The following is a 22719-nucleotide window of genomic DNA, read 5'->3' as shown; positions in this document are numbered from 1 at the left end:
CATCTGTCATGTTTTTCCTTTCATCCTCTCCCCAGGGGCAGAAGCTTGAGCAGTTGAGAGGAGGGGAAGTTAATTCATACACACTGGTGCGCACGCATGTGAGCCACGCACACGCACATGCTGACAAAGTCTTCTTCCTTTAATTTGCTTTTTGTCAGTGAGGCAAAGAGCTAGAAGACGTTTTTTCCACTAGAAGATGTACTTTCCACAAGCATCAGGGTGGAGATTTGCCACACATTTAAAAGCAGAGATGCAATTCTTTGAAGTTCTGAAATCCCAAGGTAGCACACCCAGAATTGCATCCTACAAGTAAAAGACAAACATTATCTTAAAAAACATAATCATCCCTCCTCCAGAAGTTCCAGCCTAGAATAACCATCTCTGTTCTCAAAACAAAAAAAACAAACAAGTTTTGGCTGCAAAAAGCAATGTGAGACGTGGTAAGGCAAGAGATGTAACGGTGTTCTATTCCAAAGCAAACACTCCATGCTTTTATTACAGTGAAAAACAATAATGGGATACAGAGTGTACATGATGTAAACACCTTTAATGCAATTCTAATTTTATTGTTGCTTCAAGATCACAGATTGTTATGGCAACTAAAGAGAGAAGGGGGGGGGAACCTGATCGCAGCATTAATTTGATATCAGATTCATTTGTTCCACATTTGTGCTTCAGTGCATGCATAATAAACAATCCTGGTTAAAGAAAAATAATATTGCAGTTATAATAATGGAATAATGTAGTATCCACTTAACCCCCAAGTCTGGTTAAAAAATAAAAAATATAAAAAAATTAAATCCATTATGAGTATATTACTGTTCCAGCTGCAATCCAACACACATTATAATCAATAACACTTGTAGAGCAGGAAGGCAAATTTTCAGAAATACAGTCTATTAAAGCCCTGAAAACTGCTAAACTGACAATTACAACAGTGGCCCAATGTCACAGCTGTAAACTCCAGGAAGGAGACAGCAGCAGGAGAAGCTCCCACCCCACTCCCTCAAATGGGATGTGGGCACTGCTGCCCCAATCACTGGGAGGGATCCTGCAATGCTGGCAGCTCCTGGGCACAGCCCTGCCTGGATGGGGAGGGGAATCCCTCATACTTTGTGCACCTGAGCCATGGTGGTTGAGCTGGGATTTGGTTTCTAGGCTCAAACTGAGTGTGAGAGGACTCAGTGCAGATGAGCAGCTCCCCAGTGCTGTTGGAGCACTTTCCAGGATGCCACAGACCAGCCCAAAACCCTGCATTGGCTATTAAAGCCAGGAACATGAGCACACAGACCTCCATCAGGGCTTGAAGCACTTGGTTTAATGAAAGGTGTCCCTGACTGTGGCAGGAGGGCTAGAACTCACTGATATTTAAAGTCCCTTTCAATCCAAACCATTCTGTGATTCTACGATCCTTCCTGAGAGTAAAAACTCTCTGCAAAGCCCTAAAATTTTCCACTAACCAGAGTGCCCATTCTGCCCAGAAGATCAATAAGTGTAAAGTGGAAAAAAGATTGAAGCTACTTAAATGAGGATTCTTAAGGGAACCATATCCATCTCTGATAAAGTGAAAAAAAAAAAAGGTTGCATCAGAGAAATGGATGATACAAGCTATTGCCCTCCAAGGAATGTGATGTCTGCAGTTTACCCAAACATAATTCTGGACGCTTTGGGGCATGAAGTGTGGCTTCACTTTGAAAGGGACCCATTATTAATAGTGTCATGGGTTTCTGGGATTACTGTGTCTCAGAGGTTTATTGTATGTTCATTTGCTCTGTTTACTAGCAAAATGTTTCTCCTCCAGATTCTCATCTTCCAGGGCTGTAAATGCAGCTTAGGATCTGAAAGTCAAGATGAGCTCTTCCAGGGTCATCCATCAAGAGTAATAAAGTGTCTCCTGGAGGTTACACATGGGTAAGCAACAGCACAGCCTGACAGCAGTGGGATTACACCGTGTGTACTACAATTAGAAATTAATGATCACTCCTTTCAGATAATGCAGAAGAGAGAAAAGGCTCCAGTTCCTGAGTTCTGTTAGTACACCGGGGCTGAGGGCAGGAAAAATGGCATGTGCTTCCCCAGAAACACAACTCCCAACACACACAAAGCATCCAGGCTCACCAAGGTGGGAACTTCCCTTTTCTGTGTCCCTCATTTTCAGAGGAGGAATAGATTTTCCTTGCAACACTTTCTTTGAAGAGGTGAAAGTAGTAAGGCACGATGTGGCCTGAGGGTTAGAAAGATGAACACCCTGCTAATGCAGAGTGAATTAAAACATGAAAAATGGTTTCACACAATTGGCTAATAAATGGCAAAATGAGAAATTAGTTTGTTCTGTTCCTAAAATAGAATCTCATTCAAATGTGAGCCTGCAGTGCAGCTTTCAGTAGCATTGTCCTGTGCCTGGGAGCCAGGTAAAACTGTTTTAGTTCAGCTGTTCAAAATCTATCTGTACTATTCTTTTAGTGACAAATAAAAGCAATAGTTCTCTTTACAAAGGACTACTAGAGTCAGCAATATTTGCATTTACAAATCATAAATAACCAAAACCAGTTCAACAGAAGCAGTGTCACACAGCTACCAGCCTCTAGCTCAGTGTGATTTAATTATTTCTAGCATCACTGCTTCCTCTTTTTTTAAGCTATTTTCTGGGTATTCATATATGACAAAGAAAACCAATATGTCATAAACTATCCACATGTTGTGTTCACCCTCATTGGTACTTAGGGTATAAGATGCAGCAGTAACTTCTTAATCAGCCAGAGCCCCAGATAGATCTTTTTTATCTCCCCTACCAACCTGTCATCAGTCACTCCAAAGCAAGGAGACAAAGACTTTCAAAGTTTTGGGTGATCAGAGCTGACTGACCTGCAGCCTTTGAAAAGCTTCAGTCTTTGCAGGACAGGCCACCTCCACCAAGCACAAAACCTGTGCTCAGGCTTACACCCTGCCACAAACATGAACTTCTAAGTTCTTCTGACCTGCCAGTGTAATCTTTAATAACTGACATGTCATGCAGAGTTGTAGGAATTCATTTGCATGGTTGAACCAGCCATGATAGGAAGTGGAAATCTGACAAAACTTCAAGCAGGAAACAGGGTGGAAACAATAGGCTTCCTACAGAGGAGACCAAATTAGATAAGACAATGATCCTTTTGAGGATTGAAGGCCAAGAGTTGCCTTTATTTTTCATAAATAAACATGAAATTGGTGTGCTTATCCAGGTACTTGGGTAATGTTTTTATTTTTTTGCTCACAGACCATCATCCAGGGCTAGCAAGGACAGGTTATTTGTGCAGGAATTGAAATATTTGTCCTTCATAGTTCATTTCTCATTTGACATTCTTTATTCCTGATTGTTCTGCTTTAAAAGATAGAAGCATCCAGCCATGGAAAAGCAATAATCCCCAGCAAGAGAGGAAGCTGATGACACAGCACAAATGGTGCACTTTGTGCTTGGTGCCTGGCACTCAGCAGCACCACGGGAGCTGAATCCAAGGGGGGGTTTCTGCACAAGCCCATTTAGCAGCTTCTTTTGAATAGCAAACATGTTTAAATGAGGCTCAGCCCATAAGCAAGAGGCAATAAAATTAAAAAAAAATTAAAAAAAAAAAAAAAAAAAAAAAAAAAAAACAAGCAACAGAAAAATATTGCCCAATTTCTCCCAGTGGGATTTTGCAAATATTGACAACTGGGTCATGAATATTGGCCAAAAGGTCTTGAATGGAGAGCCTCCAAATATTATCCTTAGTTTTCTTCAGGAACAAGACCCCTCAGATCAGGAGTTCTGGTGCTGTCCCACAATCTCCAGATTTCTAAGAAACAATCTGAAAATTACTCCTGTAGTAAAAAAGTCAATGTCCTGGTCAAGTAGATAAATAGCAGGCATGACATGTCCCTCTGCCAGGGGCTTGCAGCATAAAGGGTCTCTTTATGGGTTTTATAAAAGGTGAAGTTTCTGTAGTGCTGTTTCCCATTCTCCTATTGCTGATCTTTTTTCCTTACCATGTTGCTGTTCTGGAGCTAGAAACCACATCCTGAAGGAGAAGAAAGACCAAGGGGGTTTTAGGCATTTAGGCAAACTCAGATTTCTACCACCATCTCTTCTTTTCAATATGGAAATGAAACTTCTAGAAGGTCTTTTCCAGACAAGACCTGAGCATCACAAGGGATCTTTTAACTCCTGTCACCATGGTGTTTTAGATTATTGCTGCCTAGAGCTGAAGTGTGAATTCAGGTGTGAATTTTGCATTTGGATTTGGTCACTTTTGACCAGAATGCTACTTTTGATGTCTTTTTGATGGTACATTTTGGATGACATTGGCTTGAGCTAAGAGAGCAATCAAGCAAATGCAGTGAGCCCTCAGAGGCTGAATCTGCTCTTCCATCCATAATGTCCCAGTTATCAATAGTTTAAAATAATTACAAGTTTCAATTCTGAAGTTGATTTTTACAGTGATTTTGAGTTTTTCTTGTTGGAGTTTGTAATGTTTAGATAATTTTGCTTTTTCATGCACTTTCCTGCTTATGATCCCTCAGCAACTTGCTTGATTAATGGAAGCTCCAGCACACTCTCACATGACAGGAGACACAGGATTGCAGCAGTTTCTTCTTCAAGAAATGAAAATTGCACTCTCTAAGCCACTAGAATAAAGTAACTGGTGATGAACATTGACTTCAATGGTTACTGGGGATGGCTCATTCCACTACTAAAATCCAGCCATTTGTCAGATGAGAACATCTGCCACCCAGCCATCTGCAGCCACAGAGAAAAGCAGTGGAGATGGCTGTGTCAGGGTCACAGTGCAACAGAAATGGAAACTGACCTTCAGCAGAAGCAGCTTCCCTAGCCTGAAAATTATTTCACATAAAATTTTAAAAATAAAATAAAAAATAAACATTTTAAAAGGACTGACCTCTTTCAGTTAGGAACAGTTCAAAGCAAAATGTTTTCACCAAGTTCAGATTAAATATTGGGAAATGGATAGAATCTAAAAACAAATTACATTTCTGAAAATACTCTTGGATTTGCAGTATTTTCAGTGCAGTGGAAATGCTGCTTATCACACCAACAGCCCAGAGATGAGCCCCAAGACACTCTGCAGATGGATGGGAAGAGATATCCCATGTACCAAAAATACCTGGAGCCCAAAGGGATGAGTCAGGCAAAGACCAACCAGCTAGTCCAGGCCTCACAAATCCCACTTAAGTGTGTCTTTTATGGAATCCCACCTTCTGATGTTTTTTCCTTGCTTTCAGTTGCAAAGGACTCTCAGCTGGCACCTTGACTGGCCAGGCCTGAAGGTTAGGCTTTAATTCCTGATGTTTAATTCTTTTGTATTATTATAATTGTCTCAGGCTTAGAATGAAAATAGAATCACAGAATGGTTTGGGTTGGAAGAGACCTTAAAGATCATCCAGTTCCAACGCCCTGCAGTGGGCAGAGACACCTTCCACTAGACCAGGTTGCTTCAAGCCTCATCCAACTTGGCTTTGAGCACTTCCAGGGATGAGCAAATGATTTCTATTTAATGTGTTTGGCATTCATTCTTTAGCCTAGAGGGTAGCTCAGGTGAGTTTCCTGGCAAATGCAGCCTATTTTCTTTAGAGAAGTAAAAGCCATTATGCAAATCTGGGAGCCTCAGGACTTGTTTCTCCCTCAGCCTTGCAGATAGAGCCAGCTCCACTGAGTGCATGGCTCTGTGGGCTGCCCTGATAGCATCCCATTCATGCCCTGACAAAGCAAAGCCCCACGGCCATGGTTAATGTGGCACAGATTAAAGACATCCTTTGCTAGGCAGCTTTCAGCCAGCACAGCAGAGCTCCTGCTGCCTAAAAGCAGTTGGGAAGAAACATCTTTAGTGACCCAGGCAATACCCAGCCATCCCATGCACTCATTGCCCAGGGAAGAGACCTCTTATCTGTGAAACAGCGCATGGCAGGATCAGTTTAAATATGTTAAGTTCCCTCTGAACACAACCAAACATCACAGCTTGAGCCCTTCAGCCAGGATTTCCTGGATCTTTGAACATCCTGCTCTGGGTTCACAAGGAGCTGAGCCAACCCTGAGCCTCTGTGTGTTGCACAAGGGAACCCTCTGGAGAAACAGCACATCACTCTTCAGTGATAAAAGCATCTCCTGCCCTTCCTCTAGCTGTTAATAGATATGCAAAAATTACCTGCTCTGCATAACCAACAAGCAGCAGTTGTCTGGAGGGCATGTCCTCCTCTGTGAACATGAGCCCTCGAGCTGCTGCTGGTGGCTGTGGCTGCCCAGGGTGGCCCCCATCACTGGGAAGGGATGCTCTGCCCTTTCCAGGCTCTCTGCCATGTCACCCAGCAATGAAGCTCTCAGCTGTAGAGTACATGAGTGGGAGACATGATGGGAGGCATCAATTTTTATCCTCTGATGAAGCCTCACGTACAAAATCTCCTGGAAAAGGGAACTAGTCAGAGGTGGAAGAGTCTCCTCTACACAAGGCAAAAATAACATTCCCATCTCCCTCTCCAACTGAGCCCAAGAAGTTGTGCAGGCACACTGGGGCACCCAGCCTGGCACAGGAATCAGCCCCACAGTGCTGCAAGGGCCAGCAAGACAGAAGGCACAGGGTGTCTTCTGTGAGCTGCTCCCTGTGAGCCCAAGGTGGTGGGCTCATGCCTAGAAAAAATTCAAATGATTGTTAGAAGAGGTTTGTAGCATTCACATTCTCTGAAAAAATCCCTTTGCCCAGGATTTTTCCCCTGGGAAGCTGAGAAGCTTCAGAGATAAAGGAAAACAATATTATCTCATTTGCTTCTCCTGTGTTGTGCTCATGTGGAATGTGTTTGGAGATTGTTTACCCACAGGTGATTGTTTCATTGCATTCTGCTGTGAGTTGTTTTGACTCTTTGGCCAATTTCAGTCAAGCTGTGTCAGGACTCTGGACAGAGTCACGAGTTTTCATTATTATCTTTTTAGCATTTAGTATCTTTTCTGTATTCTTTAGTATAGTAGAGTATAGTATTCTTTAATATAATATAGTATCATAAAGTAATAAATTAGCCTTCTGAGAACACAGGGTCAGATTCATCATTCCTGCCTTTGATGGGACGTTTCCCAGCAAATACAACAGAGGTTTTTCATTATTTGCAACAGACTTCCCCTCATTGTGACGTTGCCCATTTCCTTTGTCCTGGAAGAGAGGTGGGCTCAGCCCCCATTTCAGCAAGGCTGGGAGAGCAGGGAAGAGTGCAGCTAAGTTAAAGTCTAACTATAGATTTAGTTGTCTAAAAGCTTTTATATCAAGTCCACCTTGAGGTACAAAATCTGGCTCTTAAGGATCTCAGAGGGGACACCATCCCAACTGGTGGAGGGGAGGAGATGTTGGTTTTCCTTGGAGCTGTATCAGAGTAAAAATGAAAGGCCAAGATGAACAGCTGGGATGGGTCTCAGCCTCCCATGCCTGTTGGGAACCAGGGTGACCTTCAGTGCCTGCCCACCCATCCTCAGCCATAGTGGATGTAAGGATGGGACATGATTAGCCCATAAAGACATAAAACGTTGCTGTCTGGTGAAAGCTGAGTCAGGATTTGGCAATTCAGGGCTAACCAGGGCCAGTGAAACATCTCAGGAGAAAAACAGCAGGGGCGGTGGTGGCTGAAAATAACAAATGTGATGACAAGCTGGAGGGTGGGAACTGATGGAGAAGGTGATCTGAAGAACAGACAACCAAACAAATCTAAAGACAAGAATCCACTGGGTGAAATAAAGGCAGGAGCAATGGAGCAGTGGAGGCAGCAGGGCAGGCAGTGTGAGACAGCAGCTGGCAGGTAGGGCAGGCGGTAAGGGTCCAACCAGTCAGAGGGAGGCAACACCAGAGCATCAATCTGTCATTCCTCTGGTATTTATTCCCCTCCACTTCCCCTTTGATTAAATAATTGCCTTTTCATCCAAAAACCCCTTTTGTCTCTGCTACTGGCAGCCTCACTGTTTATCACCTAACCCAGCCCTCCCTAAATCCATCCTTGCCACTCACAGCCTCTCCAACTCACCCTGCATTCAATGTTCATGCCCCATCTCATCCAAAGGCAGCCCAAAATTCAACATGCCCCATGTTTTTCACTGCTGCGACACCACTCATCACATCACCAACCAGCTGTGCAGATGTGTCCCTGAATAAGGCACATTCCTGCAGCTCCCACATGTTCAGGGAGTCTCAGGCTCTGGGAAAAAGCAACACTCACAGCTCATCTTGAGTCCAGGGCAATGTGGGTACAGCACCAGAACTTCCTTACCCTCACCTGTTACAAGAGAAAACTGCTGGGGAAAAAAAAGAAACAACAAAACCTGAAAGCAATTACCTGTGGTATTTGGGATAACGTATACCCTGACAGCTGAGAAATGTCACAAGCAGCTCTCAGTACATCTGTGACAGAGCAGCTGGCAACTGCTCCAGGTCACAGCCAACCTTTGCTGAACTCGGGCTGGCCCCACAGAAATTAACCCCTCTGGCCCCACATTCCTGCCCACACATTGCCACACCTTTCCCACCACATGACCATGAGCTTGGAGAAGGGAACAGTCTGCACCCTGAAAAGGACAAAGAAATCACAATTTTGAGTGGAATCCAGTAAAGAGTTTGGTATCAGAAGTAGGAGAGGAAAAAAAAAAAAAGAAAAAGAAAAAGAGCCCCTCCAAATCTCTCAAATGTTCAATGTTTCCTTCTCCAAGATTTACTAATTTTCAGCTGTCATACAAATTTGAAGACTCCAAATAGAAGAAATACCATCAGAATAGTAAAAAAGCTCCCACATAATCTCAAACTACTTTTGAGCAGGGACTAAACTAGTTAGGAAATCTTGTTTGTTCTTGGTCAGGACAGTCCTAGAAAGAACATAATTTAGCACTGTTGTTTGCTTTGGCCCCATCAGTGAAAACAGAATCGTTTTCAGAGTGATTCACAACCAGCTTGTAAGTTTCTTGGAAAATAAGAAGGAAAAGATATGCAAAACTTTTCCTTCTGCCACAACTGGCTCCTCAGCAGAGTAACCAAGGCAAAGGCAGAACACAGGAAGAAAATTTGAAACAAACTGAATTTTTAAAATATTTCAAAATCCCTGTTGGAGTCATTCTTAACAAAAGATGTCATGGCTCCTTTTCTAAAGTGTGTTCTTGAAAATTCTCTAAACCCAGATTTTCAATCACTGGAAACTACTTATTTTCCATGTACTATTTTCAAAATTCAAAATCACGGAGAAGAAAACCACCCATTCAAGTTCAGCCATTTCAAGAGGATTTTTTTGGCAGAACAGAACTCCATGTTTGGGACAGTTGCCACAAGACTCTGTGTTTGGAACATTTAGCTTGTAGCTCCTGGCAGCTCTGGGAGACACAAGGTGCTGCTCAGAACAAGACATTCCCATTTCTCAGCTGTGTGAAGATGCAACACCATGAGCCCCTTCTGTTACTTTGCTCCAGCATCTGGAGAAGGAGAGAGGGAAAAACCTGATTTTGTATAATGATGCACAGGCTCAGCACAAAGAAGGAGCCAGGATATAAATCAGGACCAGGGAAGAAATATTCTTTCAACTGACAGTTTTCATTGGATAAGGAATAATTTGAATCCTCCACAACTGAAAAGTACAATTTTTTTAATCCAAAGAAGTAAAAAAACTCAGCCTTTCTCATTTTTCTCAGTGAAATTTTGCTGGAAAGGAATATAGAAATTCCAGCAAATGTGTTGAAAATGTTCTATGTGACTTTTTGTTTTTTTAATTGTTGGGGGAGGTGTTGAAAGGGAAGTTTAAAAAAATAAACTTACCACCTGTCTTTTCAGCTTGTGGATGTCAAGCTTACAAAAAAAATCTAACAGCAATGTCAAAATCACAGCCAAATTTAGAGCAAACATCACTTTTCATATGAACCAACCACATTATTATGCAACTTTTAAAAATGACAGATGATAGTTATTGAAAGTAAATGATAATGAGTGTTCAGATGGAAGTGTAAGAAAATGCATAGGCAAGCACACAACTTAAGCTTGCAATTTGTATGTGTTGAATGGAGGCTGTAAACTATATATTTTAAGTGAAATGAGAGTGAAATGTTCCCTAGAAGAGCTGAGCCCTACAAGATAAATTAGCCATTCACATGCTGAGTTCCTAAATAGATGTCAAATTTCATGTGCACGCACATATTATAGATAATTATTTTAAAAAATAACATTTAATTTTATTAAACATTTTATTTCATTAAATAATATAAATATAGCAGTGTGTGTACATAAATATATGCATACACACATATCTATGGATTAATTTTTTTAAGGTATTTATGGGTGAATGTGCACACACACATCTCTGTATGTGTTGGTGGAGGCCTGCATCTTGTGCACATATGACTGATCCTCTTTTGACACAATGGATTTGTAAAACAGAGTGGCAAAGACCTATAAAAATGAACTCTGCTGCAAGGACAAATTAGCATGTAGGGAGAGCCCTGCAGAGGATATCAAGCATCCAGATATTTCAGCCCACAATGTCCTGCAACAAAGAGATTGCTCCAATTGCCTGCAGTCATAATTTTTAAAGATGAGAAACTAATTAGCAGCATTATCAGCATAACTTTATCAAAAATTCTGTATTTTTCCCAAGTTGGAGAATGAAGTGCACAGGGAAAACGTTGACTTTAACAACATAATAAGAGGGCCTCAGTGGGTTCTCAGTATAATAATAATATCAATAACAAAAGCAACAATAGTAGATAAGATAGGTTTTATCTTTTTCCACAGTGGTTGGTGGCACATCCCAGGTACCTGTATCAGTCTTTCTTCCTCTGGCCAGGAATAGAAAGAAATTAATTCAATCCCATCCCAGTTTACTGAAAATATTTGAAATCTACCTCAGGGTCCATTATAGAGGGATGCAAGGACAGAGAGGACCAATCTTGGTGGAGTCAAAAGAAGTGAGAAGAGGTTCCTGGAGCAAACTACTCTCAGAGCTGCATGTTGGGGAGAACAAGCTGGGGAATGAACCTACACAAATTAACCTGCACCTCTGGGCACAGCACAGGGCCCAGGGCAACCTGAAAATCAAACCATTGGAGTAGATGCACGTTCGGGCTGAAAAAAAATCCTGAAAACAAACCAACACAAAAAAAAAAAAGATGGCTTCTCCTGGTTTCAGCTGGGATAGAGTTAATTGGTACAGTGCTGTGTTTGGGACTCAGGATGAGGATAATGTTGGTAACACACTGACATTTCAGTTGTTGCTAAAAGAGTTTATCTAAGTCAAAGACTTTTCAGTTTCCCAGGCTCTGCCAGGAAGGAGGTGCTTGGCCAGGACAGCTGACCCAGGCTGGCCAAAGGGATATTCCACACCTCAGGACATCATGCTCAGTACAAAAACTGGGGGAGAGCTGGCCAGGGGCTCTGATTGCTGTGTGGGGACAGGCTGGACATCAGCCAGGGAGTGGTGAGCAATTGTGTTCTGCAACACTTTTCTTTTTTACTATTTTATTCCTCTCTCTCTCTCTCTCTCCTTTCCATTACTATTATTATCATTATTATTATATTTTGCCTTGTTTCAATTATTAACCTCTTCTTATCACAATCAGTGATTTTTAATTTTGTTCCAATTTTCCTCCCCATTGGGGCAGGGGTTGGGAGTGAATGAGTGGCTGTGAGGTACTTAGCTGCCAGCTGGGGTTAAACCATGACATTGTCTCCTTTCACTATGATAAAGATGGAACAACTCCATGATCTATCCATCAACAGCCCTTCACTCTCAACCAGGGTCATCAGAAATGTCTGAAGTCCAGGGACAAATAAACTTTCACAGCCAACCACAGATTTTAAAAATCAATATTAATTAATTAATCAATTCAATAAATTATTTAAAAATCAGTATTAATTAATTTATCTAATGTCAATATTCAGGCTAGAGAAGTGCAAGCAGTGATAACACACTCAGAAAAACAGTTTGGTTTATGTAGCTTTTGTTTGCTGCCTGGTGTTGTCAACTGTCAGGATTTTACCAAGAAACTCACAGTAACTGGTACTTTTCCTGCTGGCCAGCATTCCTGAAATTGTATTTGTACTTCATGTGCCACTGAAAGCTTGAAAATTTCAGTTGTGTATGTACCTCTACCTAAAGAGAAAGCAAAAGCAGTTTTAGTTTTCTTTTTAATCTTCATTTTCAAGCCATTGTTGGAATTCATGGGAGTGAAAAGTTATTCTGGACCTTGTATCACTGAGCACCCAGTGACAGAGATTTCCACTGTGGGTTTTGAGGTTTTACATGAGAAACCCTCTCCCAAATTGTGCATACCATGAGCTGCAGAAACCAACATAGGACCAAATTATCCCTGCTGGCACCTTGAGCAGATGATTGAACCTGAGGCTCCAACAACTGGACTTGGGAAATGTCACAGGAGCCTGAAGAATAATAAAAACATGGAAATGTCTCCTGAGGGAATGGATGTCACTCAATGCTTCCATCAAGGAAATTGCAGACAAATTTCAACTGACAAACACACATACACCCCAGGAGCAGCACTAGCCTGGGTGCCAAACCCATCACACTGGGGAGCAGTGATTGCTGCACCCCTCCAAACTGCGGCCTCATTGCTCCGGGGCAGAGCATCCACAGGAGACAAACAAGCCCCAGGCCATGCAAACTGCCACACTTCCTGCAAAAACACCCTTCCTCAAATCCCCAAATCAGAAACAGCCCTCACAGGAAAGGAAAACTCTGTTCTTGCCCTTCTCCTCCCACCCAGATGGTACCAGGAGAAAAGAACTGGAGAGAGGAACCAAAGCTTTGCAAGGAACTTTCCCATCCAGAGAGCAGAAGGCAGCAACATTTATTGAACAGTGCTCTGGACTTCTGGGTGTTGTGTCACCTCTGAATGGAGTGAAATCAGCCCAGGGGGAGTTTTGCCAAAAGTAATCCCTGAGGTGAGGTCACTGCTCTCACAGAACCCCTTTCTCACTTTGGGAATGGTCAGTTCAGCTGAGCCCTCAGCACTGCCCACAAGGGTGGCCATGGATGGTGCAGGGACCTGAGCAAAGCACATGGATTTCTTCAACAACTTCCAAGGCTTTTGACTTGCTCTTCTGTCCAAAAACTGAGTCTGGAAACACACCTGGTTGCACATCAAGGTAGAGGGAGAGCAGAGTTACAAGAATCACTGGAAATCTATGTAGCATTTAAAATATTTTCTCTGCTGATTTAATCAAAGCATCCTCGAAACCCCATCCATTTGGAGTGTTTTATTTGAAAAACAGATGAGGTGGTGTGTCAATGCCAGACCTCAGCTCTGAGGCACCAGATTTAAATAACACTGTGGGGTTTTGGTGCCTGGGTTCCCAACAGAGCCCACAAGGCAAGTCAGCTCCACTGGAAGCTAAACTTAGGGCATGGGGCTGGCAGGCATGACATGAAACCTAAACAAGATTTCTTTTCTGGACTGACACCTGCACTGGGTCAAACAAATGAAGCCCTGACTGTCTGCTCTGCCCTGACTGTACTGCACTCTAGATCAGCTTCATCTCCACTGAAAATAATGGGAGCTAAAGGCCTCAGCATATACAGAGAAACCTAGGTGTCACTTCAGGCTGAAACCCTCCCTGAGTTATAGAACTAAAATGACAACCCACACTTTGTTAACCATCTGGTTTAATGGAGAATTTCCATTTTGTCTACTTACAAAGATGGGAGAGCAGCCACAGGGGGAAGATGGACATCAGCTGGGATGGCCACTGGCCTACAAACTGACAGGGTCCTGGAGCTGCCCAGAGACTGTGGCCAAAGCTGGGCCAAACCTGCAGACTTGCTGATCTGGATGTGATGTTTGGTGAGAGCAGAGGGTGTCTGTGTTGTGCAGAACAATCTCTATCAAGTATGCAAGTGGTTCTCATGGCCAGCAGGGTTTTTGCTAGAGCAGTGTAGAGCCTGGGGAATTTACACTTCACTCTTATCCCTCTATCACCACAGAGCTCTGGTCTTGTGAGCAGCAAAGGACTCACCAGTCACCAGCTCCAGAGTTCCAGCCAGCTGCAGACCCCTCCCACTGTTTATATGAAGCAGTTTTACAAAAGCAGAGATCCTGCCATTCCTCCTGACAGGTCCAGTTGCACACTCCGTGTATCATGGTCATCTGTGGATGATGCTTGAGAAAACATCAGTGAAAGAGAGAGGGGCTGAGAGGTGCAATATAGCTGAGCTCAAAGGGACAGCAGCAAGGATTCTGCTGAAACTTCACCCAAAATCTTCATCACTCCTGGGAAGGCTGGACCAGCTAGAAAGAGGTGAGACACCTTTTTTTTTTTGAAGGCTAGACATATTTTCAGTCTGTGTTGGGAAAGCTGGAAAGCCCAAAGAAGCAAGAATTGCCAAGAGGCAATGTCCTTCTGGTACATGAAAAGTGTGCTGGAAAAGGCAAGGGGCAGTCTGGTCTCCAGGTCCAGAGCATATAGGACAATTCATAGGATTAAGTTAAGAAGAGGGAGATTCGGTTTTAACATGAGTGAGAAAATTTCCAGTGGCTGGGATAATAGAGAACCAGAATAAGTCTTTCTGATGTTGAGAGGTTTATGGCCCCATAACTTTTGGAATTTAGAACAATATAGTCTATTTACACTACTTACAGTATCATTGCATTTACATGGTTTTATGTATTCTAACAGTGACTTGCCAGCAGCTGCCTGCTTCTTTTTGAAGCTGTGCAATACTAGTATCCATTTATCAAAGTATAGCACATAAAAATGATGCCTAAGTTTGGGGAAAAGTTTCTGCAAGTCCCAAGTGGACAACATTCTGCAAAATTCAGCAAAAAAATTTGCAACTGCTTCTGCATTCCCTGTTCCAGCCCAGAGCTGCTATGAGTTATGGTAGCTTGGGGAATGTGGGATCTTTCAGCAACCTGCTCACCTACTCTGATGTGGTTCTTCACCTTGATAAAAGTCTTTTACACATAAATATAAGCACACACATATGCATAGAGATCTTTAAAGGTCTTTAAAGTCAATCCCGGCAAGTGGAAACAAAGAATATTTTTGAGATGGGCCTAACAGATTGGATTAAAAAAAAAATAAATTCAACCGGCAACAAACAGCCCTTCAGTGCCCACGTGCCAACTTTAATCCCCTCGTTAATTAAAAACGGCCGAATTATAACCCCTTTCAAAAATTAGGTTGATAGCAGAAATGCCAACTTGAACAGACCCTCCAGTGTTGCCGCCTCCAGAACACAACGGCGGAACGGCGAAACATATTGGCACCTCCTGGATCTGCCATTGGAATATATTCGCTCGCTGCCGTCTCTCCCTGTTAATTGCTGTGTGCAAAGCGGTCCCGGCACAGCCTCTTTATCTGCGAGCCTCAGCAGCGCTGCCGGCGGCCGCTCCCTCCGGGCTCCGGCTTGGCCGGGGCTGCCGGGCTCCGCTGCCAAGCGCGGCCGGGCCGGGCCGGGCCCTCACGGCAGAGCAGCGCCGCCCTTGGCTCCCGGGCCGCGTTTGGCTCCCGGGCCGCGTTTGGCTCGCTGCTCTCCCGGCTGGCGAGGGCTGGGCAGCAGCTTGCGGTCTCGCTGGGCGGGGTGCGATGCTCCCTAAGCCCGGCTGCAGCAGCTCCTTTCCCTGCTCATCAGGTGAGGAGCGATCCTGAGCATTCCCCTCAGGGTAGCGCAGCGCTGGAAGCCTCACCTGCCTGGAAAAGCAGGCTTCTTTCTCTCTGATGTCCGTTTGTTCTTTGCTTAAATTAAGAGCTTTGTGAAGTGAGGTTCCTCTTAATTATGAGTTTTACAGTACCTTTTTTGGTGCAACAGCACCCTGATATCAGCTGTTAAAACCTGTCAGGCTGAAGGGAAATGCAGTCCGTGAAATGGCTCCTGCCTTTGCAGATGGATTCCCTGTATGAATCCTGGACCAGGGGCCAGATCTCCACTGGAGCTGTGCCAGTGCACACCAGCTGTCAGCACAGCCACAGAGGATCAGATAATTCTGTGCCACCCCATCTCTTCATCACAACTGTCAGCTCAGGCCCCACCACAGAATATTTATTAGTGGTGACAACGGGAAAGAATAGAAATATCAACTCTTAGGTTGACTTTTACAAAGTCAGTAGGTAAAATATACCATTTTGTCCTCATAAACTTGTTGGAAAAGATATAGGGGGAGAAACCAAATCCTTAGGGCTTAGGAGTAGGTTTGCTTTTTGTTTAATGAAGGATTGGCAAAGGACTTACACTGCATGAAACCAGACATTGCTCTCAAATTCAGATGCTGAGAAATGAAGCAGTCAGTGAAGGCACTGAAGCACTGGTGTATCCACGGGTCTGACCGTGCAAAAGTTACAAACAGCTAAGTGCTAAGGGTTGCTCCATACTGAGAGACACTCTGAAGTCTTTGCATTTACATACCAGCTGTCATCAAGGTTTAACCAAAGTGTTTCCAATTTCTTTTTATTGTATTTTGTGTTGTGTTTATGTGTTGGAAATCAAGGCACAGAGCCTGCAAGCCAGGGTGAAAAAAAGGACAAAGACAAATTAAGTGAGGTGCCAGTGGAATTCAGGTGCTTAAATGCACAGAAAGCAATATTTAAACACTCTGTTCTGCTGCTGTCTAAACTTAGAGATATCTAAATGCCCACCATGCAATTCTTCACTACTCAAAAATTCCTTTATTTTCTCCTTTATAGTAAGTTCAGTAATTTGCAATCTGCACTGATGGCCTTCAGTCCAAGCCCCTCCATCCCACAGCCAAGCCTTGCCATGATCCAGTATCAAAACAGGAAAGGACGAAGGAAGGAATGGTGAGGACGAGAGAAATGATGCATCTGACTCCATCTTATCAGAAGGCTAATTAATTACTTTATTATACTATATTATTCTATACTATATCACACTATATTACATTACATCTAAACTGAATCTGCCAAGCACTCAACTCTGCACACAATGCACAGAATCTCATGACTGTCACCCAACAGTCCTGACACACACACACACCCCTGGCCCTGATACTGATAGGCCAAGGAAACAAAACCCCATCACTCTGGGTCAACAATCTCCATATTGCATTCTACTTTGGCACAAACACAGGCACAGCAAATGATAAGAATTGTCTTTCCTTTCTCTGAGGTTCAGAGAAGGTGAAACCCAGAAATATTCTTGGGAAGAATTGTGCCTTGCTTTTCTCTGTGAAGAAAAGTGTGGCGACAATCCAGCACCTCCCCCTCCCACCAAACTGGGGCCAATTCCAGGGCAAAAGAGCAAAACTCCCTGTGCCACTGGCTGTTCCCAGAGACCCCCTTGGAACTAAACAGGAATTAAGATTAATCTGCATGGTCTGTTTTTGGCAATCGATTTATGGCATCACCTGGAAGGTGGCTGAGTCTGACTGCAACTTTCATTTGGAGCCCCTAAACCCCAGCTAGAAATGGAGGAGTGAAGATCTTTGGGTTTCCTGCTGGGGACACACATTTGCAGGTGCCCCAAGGGACTCCAGCCCTGCTCACTCTGCCTGCAGCTGCAGTGGCACTCGGTGTGGGGGGCTCCTGTCACTTGACTTCACATCCAGGCTGCTAATAAGAACTCCCTGGACTAGGAAGACATCACTGCAGAGAACAAAACCATCTCCTGCTGAACTGATTATATTTACTGTAAAACAAGGAAGCAAATGAAATCTCTGATTGAGAGAGAAGGAGAAAGCTTTTAATCCCTCTCTGTGGCACTTGCCAGATTGACAAGTCTGGAAATACAAATGGAAGAGTAATTATACAAGACTCACGTCGCTGCTCAGATTTATTTTTCCAAATGTAAGAAAGAGAAAGAGACAGAAAAGGCCTGGCTTGTTATACTGGTTTCCATAGCTGTAAGTGCAAATTGATTAGAAATCAAAGCTCAAGATGTTTCAAACTACTCAAAAAAAACCTTCTCCTCTGAGCTGTGGCGCAATCAAAATGTTATGGATGACACGAGACAAAGGGAGGAAAAAAATAGGAAAGCAGCCATTTGGGCAAAGTCATGTTTTCATTGTTACAAATCCTAGAGCTCTTTGTGGAAGAAGGGGGAAATATCTGTGCTACCTGGACCAAACAATTTTAATGTGAGCAAACTCTAAAAATATCCATTAAATCTTTGAATTCAGTTGCTAAATGAAAGTGATAGAGAGGACTAAACAGTGAAGTGTCTGTAGAGTTCTAGTCACTAAATTCTGGGAAAAGATGCATCAGGGCTTTGGGTCAGGGTTGAACTCAGAGCAAACACATTTCTTCAAGGGCCCTTGAGGACACTGTACTTTATAATTGAACTTGTACTTCCAATTTCAGACCTGAGCATTCATCACAAAAGGCATTTTTAAAAAATACAGCACAGACAGGATTCATCTTGGCTAATTCAAAACATCCACGCTGGAGACATCTGTGCCTCACTGAGCCTCCCATCCTTTGTAGCCATGAAGGGAAACAGGCACTTTTACAGCATGCTCAGCTGACTTATTTTGGATATCAGCTCTAGGGCAAGATGAATCATGCCTTGAATGTGCCAATTTCCCCGTGGTGCCAAAGCAAGACTAGACAACCAGTTTGTTTGCTCAGATGGATCCCACGTGGCTGAGGCTGATAGATTTGTGCTATGGTCTGGCTGAATGTGGGCTGCCTGTGCTTCCAAGCCTTACGTCATCCCATGGAGAGTCCTGTGCCTCAGTGGATCCTCAGAGGTGAGCTGGAAAACAGCAGCTGCCTCCAGATATCATCATTTCTGACAATTGCCACGGCCTGCTAATGAGGCTGGATGGCTTCCCTGGAGAAACAAATCACCTTAAACATTTAAGTTGTCCCCAGAGATTTTATAAAGTTTGAATCAAGCAATGGTAGATTCATCCTAATTTCAGCAATGTTAGTATGGACCTGTAATGGGAATAATTTGCATGCTCAGTTTTAGGGTTTTAGTGGATGTATATTAATGCTCCAGATAGCAGTATCAAGACAACAATTTACATTCTAGTCTTTCCTCCTTTGGTGAGGAGCTTTATAGGTAAAGATTCACACTGCACAAGGACATTGAATATTGAACAGGAGCTTTCCTTCCAAATTTTGTTTCCAGAAGGGCTTAAGAAAGATAACCAGAGTTTTATGCATCTGATTAAAAAGCCACCACTCCAAACTCTGGGCATGTAGGTTTCTGGCATTATTTCTGTTATGGTCATAATCAGCTGCTTGCCCATTCCAGCTGCTAAAGTACACTAGACAAGACTTGAATTCCAAATATTATTCTCATCACCATGGTATCCTGTGCACAGATCCCCAAAGGTAATTAAAGAAGTTTGAGACTCTGACTCCAAAGGCCAGGTCCATAAATAATTTCAGCTCTCGCAATTAGGTGACATAGTGTTTTGTTTTGAGACTTTTGTACTGCAGGGAGTGAATCCAGAAGCTGCCTTGCCTCCAGCTGACAAGGAGAGATCAGGGCACCCCACAAGGAAACACTCCCAGAGCAGGAAGCCAGGTCAGTGCAAGCTCGCAGAGGGTGCTGCACACAGGGGCACATCTGCCTGCTCGCCTCTCCTGGGGGCTCCTCACCGAGCCTTGCAGGGAAGCAGCTCCATCTCCTCAGGGTCTCTGGCAAAATCCTCCTTTCCTCCTGGGTATCAGTGTTAAAACCTATGCTAAACACAAACACAATTGGCACACAAACAGCAGAGGAAGATTTTTGGTCCCTCCCTTCTTCACTTGCCAAGTTCACAGCAAGATCTTCAACTGTGAGGTGGCAAAGCAGAGACCTTTGCTCTGCTGACTGTTTGGCCCAGGATTCTCATGAACATCCCAAATCCCACATTATTTTCTAGACAGCACCACAAGCAAAACCACATTACTTTTCTGGAGAGGACAGTTCTGAAACTTTATCTTTATTCCTCCCTCCCACAATAAACAAAAATAACCAGGATTTAGAGTGTATCTTTTCCTGCTTTTACCTAACATAGAAAGTAAAACTGTTCAGGCTGAGCAGCAGCAAACATGTAAATATGCACTTATAAAGTGTTAAGAGAGACAGAATCAAAGTCAAACCCTCCAGAACTGGGTGGTGGTTGGAGACAGGTATTATGTGTTGTTATATTATATTTTACTTGCATCATGTGTATATTTTGCTTTAACTGCCACGTCCCTTCTGGACACCACCCTTTCTAAACTGCATGCAAATATTTTCTTTTGGGAGTAGGGAGAGGAGAGAAATTCATAGAGCTATTGAGTGATTAAAAGAAGAAAGAGCAGAGGTTGTTTTAAGATAGAAATGGAAAGTCCTGAGAGGACCAGTCCCTAGGACAGGTCCCACCTTCTGCATAAGGGGAAAAGGACTGGCTTTGCCTGAAGAGCAGCAGTGTTAGTGCTGGATCTTCATCCTGCAAAAAACAGCAATTAATGGGTTTTAATATGCAATTTTATACACTTCTAAAGTAGGGCTCTAAAGAGGGTTCAGGAAGGACAGGATCAGTATTCAGCTGCATATTTACTCAGTTTTAGATCCTGCAGCTCCAGGTTTTTTCTTTGTCTGTTTTGTCCTTCTCTTCCTTTCCTTCTGCTTCAAGGATGAATTGCTGGTAATCCATCTCAGATGTGTTGTCAGTCCTAAACACCGTCAATTAAGTGTCTTCTGAGAAAGATTTGGTCAGGCTGCCTTCTCAGTAATGAACATCTTTTTTGAAATTACAACTCTAAATTATACTATTTGCCATAATGTAAAAGCTATGAAGGAAAAGAGAATAAAACCCTTGGGAAGAGACATGTACTTTTCCCTCAAGTTCTCTTCCATCCTTGCCATCTTCCATCAGTCTGACAAAAAGCTGTTTGTGAGAGCCTCTTGAAATGAGGAATCTAATATTCAATCACAAAAAGATTAGCCTTTGACTGTACTTCACTCCATGCTACACTAATACAATCAGCACAGGAAATGTTCTCCAGGAAGAGGTTAGGGGAGGGGATGGAAGACCAGGTGGTGCTGGATACCTAAATTATAAAGATTTATTTTTCATGAAGCATGACTTCTATTTGCTTCTAACTTTAGGAAGTAGCAGTGCTGGAGATGAAACACACAGCAGGAGATGTTCAGTCTCATGTGCAAGGGCAGGTGTGCTGCTGAGTCACTGCTGAGCTTGGGCTGACCTGTGGAAAGGAGACAGGAAAACTGGGATTACTTTGGAGAAGTTAATTCAGAGCTAGAGCAGCCTGCACACACACTGTCCAAAGTGACACTGATGGCAGGAGGAGCCACAGAGTGTGGGCACTCAAATGTGGGAGTGCAATCCACAGAACATTTATCACCTGAGGCTCCTGAAGGGCCATAAACACATAATTTTTGCCACTGTAATTACCCAGCTATCTGGAGTTTTGCTGCTGCAACTCAGAAATGTTGTCATCTCAGCAGGACTGTGCAGGTTTGCATCTATGTCATGTACATGCCTGTTGGGATCTGCAAATTAGGTCTTTCTGTGCTGAAGTTCCCTGAGCAGTCTCAGCTTTTCCTTGGGTATGAAGCACAGGGGAGGATGCTTTGCACTGATTTTTCTCTCATCACCCAGGAGCTCAGACACCTCTCTCAGAGCAGGAGATGGGACACATCAGCTCCCCTCCCAAAACTGCTGCAGCACAGGAGGAAATCTAAAGCTAGAGAGAGAGATTGAATGATTGTGCAACCCTGATAAAAGCTCTGACCCTGCACAAAGGCTTGGGATTTCCAGTCTCTGTACAGGCACCACATCTGCCTTTTGCATTATTTTCAGTAAGTCATGTACCAATTCTGCACGTTTGCTGCCTCAGCAGCAGAAGAGATGTCTGATCTCTTCTGAGACAAGCCACCCTCACAGGATAAATACACTGCATTTCTGTGGCACACACAGTCAGATGCTCTCTCAGTGCTGGGATAAAGCAGAGTTCATGGAAAACAGAACTGATGACAAGTATCATTACATCTCCAAGCAACTTTTTTTTCCCCCTGAGATGTCCTTCCTGAAGCCACAGAGAAGGACATTCGATAAATACACGTGTCACCATGACTTACATCAGTAATCTAGCAGACACGACTGTGGGATTGACATGATGGCCACAGGGGCTGAATTTAGGTCACCTAGGAAATGAATTAAAAGCTTCTCCTTATCTCAGTGCCTCATCTCCTCCTCACTCACACCCTTGTCGGGCACAAAGATGATGAAAACTAACCCACTGATTGCCAAGTGACTTCTAAACACCACAGCTCCTTAATCAGGGTGCCAGACCACATTAAACTGGTGCAGCCACAACAGCAAAGCTCCAGATTGTGTAGCTACAGCTACAGCTACAGATCTCAGTGATCAAGATTTGTGTGCGAGCTTCTCTTAAAAAGTCAAAACAAAACCAACCCAAACAAACAACAAAAACCCAACCAAAACAAAACACCAAAATAAAACCTCACAAAAACACACCGAAAACAACAAACAAATAGACAAAAATCAACAAACATTAAAACCAAACAAAAACTCTAACAACAAAAACAAAGAAGAATCCACACATGCAAGATTTGGACATAAGTTTGCATCAGATCAAATGTCTGGTGATGCCTCTGCTCCTTATTTCACCTCCACTGTTACAGAGTGAGCTGTGCAGCAGAGACGGTTTTGGGCTGAACCACAGACTGCAAGCACAGACTAACACCTAGAAGGGCCTGTCGAGCCCTCTGCTAGTAAAACATTTCCCTTGTTCCCATTTTTGAGTGATT

Source organism: Zonotrichia leucophrys, chromosome 1A (genome assembly GCF_028769735.1).
Source record: "Zonotrichia leucophrys gambelii isolate GWCS_2022_RI chromosome 1A, RI_Zleu_2.0, whole genome shotgun sequence".
Taxonomy (NCBI): Eukaryota; Metazoa; Chordata; class Aves; order Passeriformes; family Passerellidae; genus Zonotrichia; species Zonotrichia leucophrys.
This window is presented reverse-complemented; position numbering follows the sequence as displayed.